General features: G+C 43.5%; 1 long non-coding RNA gene across 1 annotated transcript; it reads right to left on the bottom strand.

Annotated features, from left to right (window-relative positions):
- Positions 1-955: 955 nt before the first annotated feature.
- On the bottom strand, positions 956-3,865 carry LOC140822575 (uncharacterized). Its single transcript, XR_012115990.1, has 2 exons — positions 3,274-3,865; positions 956-1,155 (listed from the first exon to the last, which is right to left on the bottom strand). It is a non-coding gene; the product is annotated as an uncharacterized lncRNA (long non-coding RNA).
- Between the last annotated feature and the right edge of the window lie 7,461 nt (positions 3,866-11,326).

Here is an 11,326-nt window from a genome sequence, read left to right as displayed (position 1 = left end):
CTTAGTTTCTTGTCGGTTATTCTACCGCATATATAATCAAAATTAATAACAAATGACAAGTAATTCTTCAATCTCAACCCAACGATAAAAATTCCCTAATTATAATAAATTGAGAATAATTCAAAATAACATCACTATAATCATTTGTTCTTCGTTAAAATTATACATTATTCAACAATCTTCAATTTCTATATGATTTAAAAATTTATCGGATTTATTCCAAAAATCAACGAATTTCAAACACCATCAAAAATATAAAATTTATACCTCAATTCGAAGACCTCGTGTCAACAATCTCAGAACTGAAGTTGATTCGTCGATTGATAAACCGATAAGTTGCAATATCGAAAAGAAAATTCGAAAACCCTATTTCTTTTCCTCTTTCTCCTCTCGACTCTCTCTCATGTGGAAGATGAATTCAATTCATTCTTTACGTTTAAAATTTATCTTCTTTTTTATTTTTAATTTTATATTATGTTAATAATATTAAATAATATTAATTTTATTATTTAATAATAACTTTCATGTGTTCGAAAGCCACTAAAGAAAAGTTTGGTAAAACAATGCCACGTATCAGATTCTTCTTTTATTTCAAGCCTCAGATGGTATCAGAGCCATGAAATTAGTCTGGTTAATAATTTAACACATTTATTCAAATGAATATTTTCAGTGTGAAAGAAACCGTTCAAAACAATTTAAATGAAGAATATGATTTACCTGAAAATTTAGATTTATTGAATAAATAAACTATTCCTAAAATAGAATCTAAAATGATTTATAAATTAGGAACATTTGAAAGAATTGGTTTCAAACAAGTAGTAAAAACTACAGAATCTTCGCTAACTCTTCGTAATGAAGATGTAAAGTCCCAAAAATCCTTACTTTGAAAATTTGCGGAAAATTTAAAATTTTCTTTTTAAAAGAACTTAAACGGTCTCATTCATAAAATCACAGGTGAATCAAGTTCAATGTTTCAAATTATTGCAGCGGAATAAAAATAAAGTTGCCAAAAATAACTACTTAAAATTTGTCCAACGACTGATAAAAATTATTAGCGGAAAAATAACAACTGCTGCACTGAGGTCCTCGGGTGCCACTACTGCCGACCCAAGCTGGCTCACTGGTCCCCGTCCTCGGCCCTGGCCTCATCAATACCTACAACAATCAAGTCTAGTGAGCCTAAAGACTCAGCATGCATATATCGCAGGTAACGAGTAAAATCTGAAGTAAAATATGCATGGGATAAAATATCATGTCATGAGACGTGCTGAAAGTAATCTGTACTGATGCTGAAAATAATCTGTACTGATGCTGAAAATAATCTGTACTGAGCAATTATAATACGTGCATAACTGAACTGATAATCATAGTAAAAACGTTTGCTCCTTGGAGCCCTGTACTGAAATAACTGGTAAAATTTTCTGTTGAGATTATGTTTTACGCCTGTGGCCACTGCACTAAGCTGAACTGATCGGTAACTGACTACCGGGGAGCCTGAAACTGAGCTGGCGGTCACTGAAGACCCGATGGTACCATCCTGAACTGATAGGTCACTGGCGACCTGATGGTACCAACCTGAACTGAGCGGTCACTGGCGACCGTATAAATAATGCTCCCACATAGTGAATGAACCACAAGCCATATCGCATAAATCTCAAAAATAATCATTTTCTGTTTTCATGCACGTAAAATAATTAACTGGCGATAATGAAAATATCCTGTAATTTTACCAACTGGAGTGGGTTGGATCGTCCCCCAGGCTCGCTGCAACCTAAAGGTGCCATGAAAATATGCAATAGCTTAAACTTGACCAACTATGCAATTTACGTTCAAAAGATGCGGTTATGACGTCTAATGACTTCGTATTTAATCGTGACTCCGAACCAACCCGAACCAACACTGAACCGACATATAGTCATGATTAAAATACGCTGAAAGTAATGAAATAATGCTCCCAAAATTATGATGGTCGAAATCTAGGTGGAATGGAGGCCAAAACAAGAAACGCTCTTTCGAGAGTCAATTTGGCACATCGCACCGTAAATTCTCGTACGACTTCAAAAATGATCCGAATGACAAACGGCCAAAAACATGACCTTCCTAACTTAAAGTAGCACTGTCCAGTCCAAGGCCATAGGCTAAAAGCCGACCGAGAACTCGAACAAGCCTCTGAACCGACACAGCAACTTGCTGTAAAATTTTCCAGCAGCTGCGCAAATTGGCACATCGCACTGTAAATTCTCGTACGACTTCAAAAATGATTCGAATGACAAACGGCCAAAAACATGACCTTCCTAACTTAAAGGGCACTGTTTAGTCCAAGGCCATAGGCTAAAAGCCGACCAAGAACTCGAACGAGCCTCTGAACCGACACAGCAACTTGCTGTCCAAAAATACAGCAGCTGCGCACTTGTTTTCCTTGTGTCGTTTTCGAGTCCGCCGGCCATTGGGGCTTACACCACTGACCAGAGACCCTTACCAACATCCCAAGGAATGATTTGAACCATGGCTAAGGGCACAAGACCAGCCACAATTCGCACCAATCCAGCAAACATCAGAAAAGATTCACCCGAGAGCACAAATTCTGCGCGTCGGACATTGTTCTTGTTTTGTTGTCACGGATCGTTCCATTGGCCATTTGATTGACCATGGCACAATCTAGACATATAGGGGCATGGTATGAACCGTGGCTAAGGGCCATAGGCCAACCAAGATCCATACCAAACCACCAAACTCGAAATACATATGCTGTCCAAAAACTGAAGGGCCGAGAGGGGAGGGGCTGTTGTGATGTTTTAATTAAAAACCGAGGAGTCATGGACCAAGCCACCAAAATGGAGACTTAGTCATGTCTTAGACATGCTAGGGGAGTGATCCAACCATGGCTAAGAGCCCTTAGAGCAGCCAAGATCAGATCCAACCCTCAAGACAAGAAACTGAAATTTTTCGAACACCATTTCCTGCACCTATGGGGAACTTGCTGTCATTTCGGTTTCCAGCAAGGGTGGGGGCTAAATGAATGGACCAACATGGTCCTAATACATCCTATTACATGTCTAGGAACAGCCTTGAGAGCCTGGAGTCGAATCATAACCTGAAATCCACAACACAAAGCAAACCATGAAGCTGCCCAAGAAAAACCGAAAAATCTTCATGCATTTTCTTTTGACAAATTTGATATGTGTTCGGTTTTTGCATGATGAAATCTGATCATGTACTGAAAAATACTTGATAATATGACTTGATTGAGGTTTAGAAAAAGTATATACATGCCTTGGATTCGTTTCGAAAGAAAACGAAAAGATGAGACGATCCGGCGCGGAGGAGATGGAGCGATTTCTTTTCTTGCTACCTTGCTGGATTTTTCTCCCTTGCTCTAGCTATGAGGGTCACGAAATTTCCCCTCTCAAACTCTCTGAATTTCAGTGGGGAGGGGTGTGATGGAGTGGTTATGGAGGTGGGGAGAAAAATGGTTGGAAAGGTGAGAGGCAAGATCCACAAATATAGGATCTCAACTCAAGACTAAGTCCCACACTCCTTAAAATTTGCACATGCTTGTCAAATCTCCTTGGGAATGCCTTGACCGATGTATTGTATGGTATCCAAGGCTAGGATCATGCTTAATAACTAACTAATTAAGGTTTGGTTAATAATTGAAAAGATTAGCATGCTAAAAATTTACATGGAATGGCCAAATGTGGGTTGGCAAAAATAATTGTCTAGGTACTAAGGGGTGGCCGAAATTTCACTTCTAAAAAATGGATGGGGAGTGTTGTTTATCTAGTCAACTAATAATCCTTAAAGGCCTTACTAATCCTTTAATTAATTTAGTGAGCTAACCTTTTAATTATGCAACTTAAATGGGCTTATTTCTTAATCACCTCAAGCAACTTAAATTAAATCCTCACACCCTCCCTTATTAACTTAAATGAACTTACTTGCTAGTTAAATTAACTCCCGGAAATATTCTCGAATCTTAAATCCTATCTCAAAACTCCAACTCCAGTCCGGCCTCACTGAAATAACTGAAATGCTAAAAATCAACTACTGAGATGAAATAATAAAATAATTAACTTCAAAGAAGTGCATTTAAAATAATCATGCAATGGAGTCAATTAAATTTAAAAATCTAGAATTATGCATGGTTTAAACGTAGACTGATTTTCGGGTTCTACAATCCTTCCCCCCTTAAAAGAAATTTCGTCCTCGAAATTAGAACTCACCGAATAACTCGGGGTAACGATCTCTCATCTCCGGCTCAGACTCCCATGTAGCTTCCTCCTCAGAATGATTGAGCCATTTGACTTTGACTCGCTTAACCAGCTTGTTCCGAAGCTTTTTCTCCTGTCTGTCTAGGATCTGCACTGGTCTCTCCTCATAAGATAGGTTCGGAGTAAGCTGCAACGGCTCAAAGTTCAAGACATGCGAAGGATTTGCCATATACTTCCTCAGCATAGAGACGTGGAAGACATTGTGTACTCCGGCCAATTCGGCGGAAGAGCAACACGATAAGCTAGCGTTCCAACTCTGTCAAGGATCTCAAATGGTCCAATGAATCTCGGACTGAGCTTCCCTTTCTTCCCAAATCTCATGACACCCTTCATAGGTGCCACTTTCACAAAGACATGATCGCCCACTGCAAACTCTAAGTCTCTCCTCCGCTGATCAGCATAACTTTTCTGTCGGCTCTGAGCAGTCCTCATCCTATCACGGATCTTGACTACTACATCTGCTGCCTGCTGAACAATCTCTGGACCCAACTCTGCTCTCTCTCCTACTTCATCCCAATGAACAGGAGATCTGCACTTGCGGCCATACAGTGCTTCATACGGAGCCATACCAATAGAAGATTGGAAACTATTGTTATAGGTGAACTCTACAAATGGCAAGTTCGACTCCCAACTCCCTGAGAAGTCAATCACACAAGCACGAAGAAGATCCTCTAAGATCTGAATAACACGCTCTGACTGTCCATCTGTCTGCGGATGAAAGGCTGTGCTAAACAGCAACTTCGTACCCATAGTCGAATGCAAGCTCTTCCAAAATGAGGAAGTGAATCTGGGATCTCTGTCGGATACTATAGAAACTGGAATACCATGAAGTCGGACTATCTCTCGGATATAAAGCTCTGCATACTGAATCATGGTGAATGTCGTCTTAATAGGCAGAAAGTGCGCTGATTTGGTAAGACGATCTACAATCACCCAAATGGCATTTGATCCTCTGACTGACTTCGGCAAACCGATCACGAAGTCCATGGTAACATTCTCCCACTTCCACTCGGGAATGGGAAGAGGCTTGAGCAAACCTGCTGGTCTCTGATGTTCGGCCTTCACTAACTGACAAGTCAGACACTCGGACACAAACCGTCTGATGTCTCTTTTCATACCCGGCCACCAATACAATAACTGCATATCCTTGTACATCTTCGTACTCCCAGGGTGAATGGAGTACGGGGACGTATGGGCCTCTGATAAGATGTCTGCTCGGATAGAATCACTGCTAGGAACCCATATCCTGTCTCGGTATCTCACAATACCGTCGCTGACTGAATATAAGACACTGCCCTTGGCCTCATCTCTTTCTTCCACTGTGCCAATTGCTCATCTGCTGACTGACCGCTGCGAATACGGTCAAGAAGAGAGGACTGAATCGTCAAGGTAGATAGACGAGGAACTCTACCGCGAGGATAAGTCTCAAGATCAAACTTATGTATCTCAATCTGAAGAGGTTTCTGAATCGTCAGGTGAGCCATCACTGCGACTTTCCTGCTCAAAGCATCCGCAACTACATTAGCCTTACCCGGGTGGTAGCTAATGTCACAATCGTAGTCTTTCACAAGCTCCAACCAACGCCTCTGACGCATGTTCAGCTCCTTCTGCGTAAAGAAATACTTGAGGCTCTTGTGGTCGGTAAAGATCTGGCATTTCTCTCCATACAGATAGTGCCTCCAAATCTTCAAGGCAAAAACTACAGCCGCTAACTCCAGATCATGGGTAGGGTAGTTCTTCTCATGGACCTTCAGCTGTCGAGAAGCATACGCTATCACTTTCCCATGCTGCATCAGAACTGCACCTAAACCAAGCTTCGAAGCATCTGTGTAAAGGACAAACTCACCGGGTCCTGCTGGCATGGCCAATATTGGTGCTGAGATAAGAGCTTGCTTCAAGTATCGAAGCTCTTCTGACACTCCTTGCTCCACACAAATTTCACATTTTTCTTGGTCAGTGCTGTGAGTGGAACGGCAATGGAGGAGAATCCCTGAATGAATTTCCTGTAATATCCTGCCAGCCCAAGAAAACTGCGGATCTCGGATGCATTCTGAGGCACAACCCAATCTCGGACTGCTGCAACTTTTGCGGGGTCTACCTCAATACCACTGCTAGAAACAATGTGGCCCAAGAACGCCACCTTCTCTAACCAGAATTCGCACTTGCTGAACTTTGCGAATAACTTGTGTTTCTGCAAGGTCTGCAACACTGTGGTCAAATGTCTGCTGTGATCCTCTTGACTCTTGGAGTAGACAAGAATGTCGTCTATGAACACTATCACAAACTGGTCAAGATACGGCTGAAATACGCGATTCATGAGATCCATGAAGATCGCTGGAGCATTTGTCATCTCAACCTCAACTGATGATAACCAGAACGCAGATCTATCTTAGAGAAAATCGAAGCTCCCTGCAATTGGTCAAACAGATCCTCAATCCTCGGCAGTGGGTATTTGTTCTTAACTGTAACCCTGTTCAACTCCCGATAGTCAATGCAAAGCCTCATGGAGCCATCCTTCTTCTTTACAAATAAGACTGGCGCGCCCCATGGTGAAAAGCTCGGGCGAATGAATTCCTTGTCGAGAAGTTCCTGAATCTGCTTCTTAAGCTCTGCCATCTCTGTCGGTGCAAGTCGGTATGGCGCTTTGGATATCGGAGCCGTACCTGGCATAAGCTCAATGGAAAACTCCACCTCTCTCTCGGGTGGCATACCAGAGACGTCTTCGGGAAAAACGTCTAAGAAGTCTCTGACAATCGGAACATCTGAGGCTGACTGGCTGGGTTCCTCGGGGACAGATAAAAAGGTCGCTAGAAATGCTCGACACCCTCTATGCATGAGTTTCCTAGCCTGAACATATAGAATAATGCGCGGTAACGAAAAGTACCTGTCCGGCTCAAATAAGAACTGCTCCATTCCAGGTGGTCGGACAAGAATAGATCTCCGCTGGAAGTCTATCAACACTCTGTTCTTCAGTAGCCAGTCCATTCCTAGGATGATGTCAAATTCCGGCATCGGTAGCACAATCAGATCCGCATAAACAAGATTACCGTGCAGCTCAAGGTCTATATCTCTGATAACATTGGTAGCTGCCATCTCCTCGCCTGACGGCAACACTACTGAAAAGGCTATGTCTAGCCAATGGTCTTGATCTTGAGAAAGTTTGCGAAGACCTCCGAAATGAACGAGTGCGTGGCCCCTGAATCTATCAAGGCCTTGGTAGCTGAGCCGGCTATGAAAATTCTTCCTGTCAACAACATGGTCTCCGGGTTGGTTTCTGCGGCATGGAGGCGCAAAAACCCTGCCCTGAGTAGGCAGATTCCACTGAGGGCACTGCAGCAACATGTGGTCTGGGCTGCCACACTTGAAACACTTTCCTGAGCCAGACATACATGCTCCAGGATGACGACGTAAGCACCTGGGGCAGACTGGGTGCTCCTGAGTCCTCGGGGCTAAGCGTCCCTGCTGCTGCTGGCCTCTGTTCCTCGGCGGTCCATGGAAAGGCCTCTTGTTCTGCTGCTGATGCTGATGAGGAGGAGGGCGGTGGGGTACCTGGACTGGGCGCTTGCCCTGGCGATCCCTCTCGATGTCCCGCAGATCCTGCTCTGCGGCTAAGGCCTTGGAGACGGCAATCTCATAAGTGGCAGGGTCAGACACCCTAACATCCCGGCGCAAGATCGGTCGTAAACCCACTAGAAAGTGCATCAGCTTCGCTCTGGCATCATTCGCGATCAGGGGCACAAAGTGACAGCCCCTCTCGAACTTACGGATAAACTCCGTAACCGTCATATCCCCCTGTCTCAGGCTCATGAACTCTGTGGTCAGTCTGGTGCGGACCTCCTCAGAAAAATACTTGGAGTAGAAAACCTCCGTAAAGCGTCCCAAGAAAGTGTAGCCAAAGTCAAGGCTACCGAAGCTCCTTCCCACCATAAGCGAGCGTCTCCAGTGAACAGGTAGGTGGCACATCGGACTCGGTCTGCGTCTCCTAGCTCCATAAACTCGAAAATGACCTCGAGAGATTTGATCCATCCCTCGGCAACCATGGGGTCGGACGTCCCAGAGAATTCCTTCGGACGCATCTTCATGAATCGCTCATAAACAGCCTCGGGTCCTGTCGGCCTGCTGCGGCAGCGACAGCGGCATTGTTCCCCGCAAACTGTGCGAAGAACTGCGTCATCCCAGCTAGCATCTGGGCATTCATATCAGGCGGAGGGGGTGGAGGTAAGTCTCCTCCCGCCTACGATCCTCACCGTACTCATGACAGCGCCTCGCGCCACCTCTCGGGCGCCCAACCTGGCGTCTAGGGGCATACTGTTCCATACATAACCCGTACGTAACCTAACATGCATAATTCCATAATTTATTTAACTGAACACTGAAATACTGAAAATCTGGAAGCATGCTGACAAAATAATTCATGCTTAAATAAAATGCTGAACAAAATGCTGAACTGTAAAACTTACAGACCGAAGACGTGGCTTCGTGAGTTTCTCGGAGTCAGTAGTAGTGTAACCCTTTACAAGAACATAGGCTCTGATACCAACTGTAAAGTCCCAAAAATCCTTACTTTGAAAAATTTGCGGAAAATTTAAAATTTTCTTTTTAAAAGAACTTAAACGGTCTCATTCATAAAATCACAGGTGAATCAAGTTCAATGTTTCAAATTATTGCAGCGGAATAAAAATAAAGTTGCCAAAAATAACTACTTAAAATTTGTCCAACGACTGATAAAAATTATTAGCGGAAAAATAACAACTGCTGCACTGAGGTCCTCGGGTGCCACTACTACTGCCGACCCAAGCTGGCTCACTGGTCCCCGTCCTCGGCCCTGGGCCTCATCAATACCTACAACAATCAAGTCTAGTGAGCCTAAGACCTCAGCATGCATATATCGCAGGTAACGAGTAAAATCTGAAGTAAAATATGCATGGGATAAAATATCATGTCATGAGACGTGCTGAAAGTAATCTGTACTGATTGCTGAAAATAATCTGTACTGATGCTGAAAATAATCTGTACTGAGCAATTATAATACGTGGCATAACTGAACTGATAATCATAGTAAAACGTTTGCTCCTTGGAGCCCCTGTACTGAAATAACTGGTAAAATTTTCTGTTGAGATTATGTTTTACGCCTGTGGCCACTGCACTAAGCTGAACTGATCGGTAACTGACTACCGGGGAGCCTGAAACTGAGCTGGCGGTCACTGAAGACCCGATGGTACCATCCTGAACTGATAGGTCACTGGCGACCTGATGGTACCGAACCTGAACTGAGGGCGTCACTGGCGACCGTATAAATAATGCTCCACATAGTGAATGAACCACAAGCCATATCGCATAAATCTCAAAAATAATCATTTTCTGTTTCATGCACGTAAAATAATTAACTGGCGATAATGAAAATATCCTGTAATTTTACCAACTGGAGTGGTTTGGATCGTCCCCCAGGCTCGCTGCAACCTAAAGGTGCCATGAAAATATGCAATAGCTTAAACTTGACCAACTATGCAATTTACGTTCAAAAGATGCGGTTATGACGTCTAATGACTTCGTATTTAATCGTGACTCCGAACCAACCCGAACCAACACTGAACCGACATATAGTCATGATTAAAATACGCTGAAAGTAATGAAATAATGCTCCCAAAATTATGATGGTCGAAATCTAGGTGGAATGGAGGCCAAAACAAGAAACGCTCTTTCGAGAGTCAATTTGGCACATCGCACCGTAAATTCTCGTACGACTTCAAAAATGATCCGAATGACAAACGGCCAAAAACATGACCTTCCTAACTTAAAGTAGCACTGTCCAGTCCAAGGCCATAGGCTAAAAGCCGACCGAGAACTCGAACAAGCCTCTGAACCGACACAGCAACTTGCTGTAAAATTTTCCAGCAGCTGCGCAAATTGGCACATCGCACCGTAAATTCTCGTACGACTTCAAAAATGATTCGAATGACAAACGGCCAAAAACATGACCTTCCTAACTTAAAGGGCACTGTTCAGTCCAAGGCCATAGGCTAAAAGCCGACCAAGAACTCGAACGAGCCTCTGAACCGACACAGCAACTTGCTGTCCAAAAATACAGCAGCTGCGCACTTGTTTTCCTTGTGTCGTTTTCGAGTCCGCCGGCCATTGGGGCTTACACCACTGACCAGAGACCCTTACCAACATCCCAAGGAATGATTTGAACCATGGCTAAGGGCACAAGACCAGCCACAATTCGCACCAATCCAGCAAACATCAGAAAAGATTCACCCGAGAGCACAAATTCTGCGCGTCGGACATTGTTCTTGTTTTTGTCACGGATCGTTCCATTGGCCATTTGATTGACCATGGCACAATCTAGACATATAGGGGCATGGTATGAACCGTGGCTAAGGGCCATAGGCCAACCAAGATCCATACCAAACCACCAAACTCGAAATACATATGCTGTCCAAAAACTGAAGGGCCGAGAGGGGAGGGGCTGTTGTGATGTTTTAATTAAAAACCGAGGAGTCATGGACCAAGCCACCAAAATGGAGACTTAGTCATGTCTTAGACATGCTAGGGGAGTGATCCAACCATGGCTAAGAGCCCTTAGAGCCCAAGATCAGATCCAACCCTCAAGACAAGAAACTGAAATTTTTCGAACACCATTTCCTGCACCTATGGGGAACTTGCTGTCATTTCGGTTTCCAGCAAGGGTGGGGGCTAAATGAATGGACCAACATGGTCCTAATACATCCTATTACATGTCTAGGAACAGCCTTGAGAGCCTGGAGTCGAATCATAACCTGAAATCCACAACACAAAGCAAACCATGAAGCTGCCCAAGAAAAACCGAAAAATCTTCATGCATTTTCTTTTGACAAATTTGATATGTGTTCGGTTTTTGCATGATGAAATCTGATCATGTACTGAAAAATACTTGATAATATGACTTGATTGAGGTTTAGAAAAAGTATATACATGCCTTGGATTCGTTTCGAAAGAAAACGAAAAGATGAGACGATCCGGCGCGGAGGAGATGGAGCGATTTCTTTTCTTGCTACCTTGCTGGATTTTTCTCC

The sequence above is a fragment of the Primulina eburnea genome, unplaced genomic scaffold, assembly GCF_022965805.1.
Source record: "Primulina eburnea isolate SZY01 unplaced genomic scaffold, ASM2296580v1 ctg932, whole genome shotgun sequence".
Classification (NCBI taxonomy): Eukaryota; Viridiplantae; Streptophyta; class Magnoliopsida; order Lamiales; family Gesneriaceae; genus Primulina; species Primulina eburnea.
This window is presented reverse-complemented; position numbering and strand designations above follow the sequence as displayed.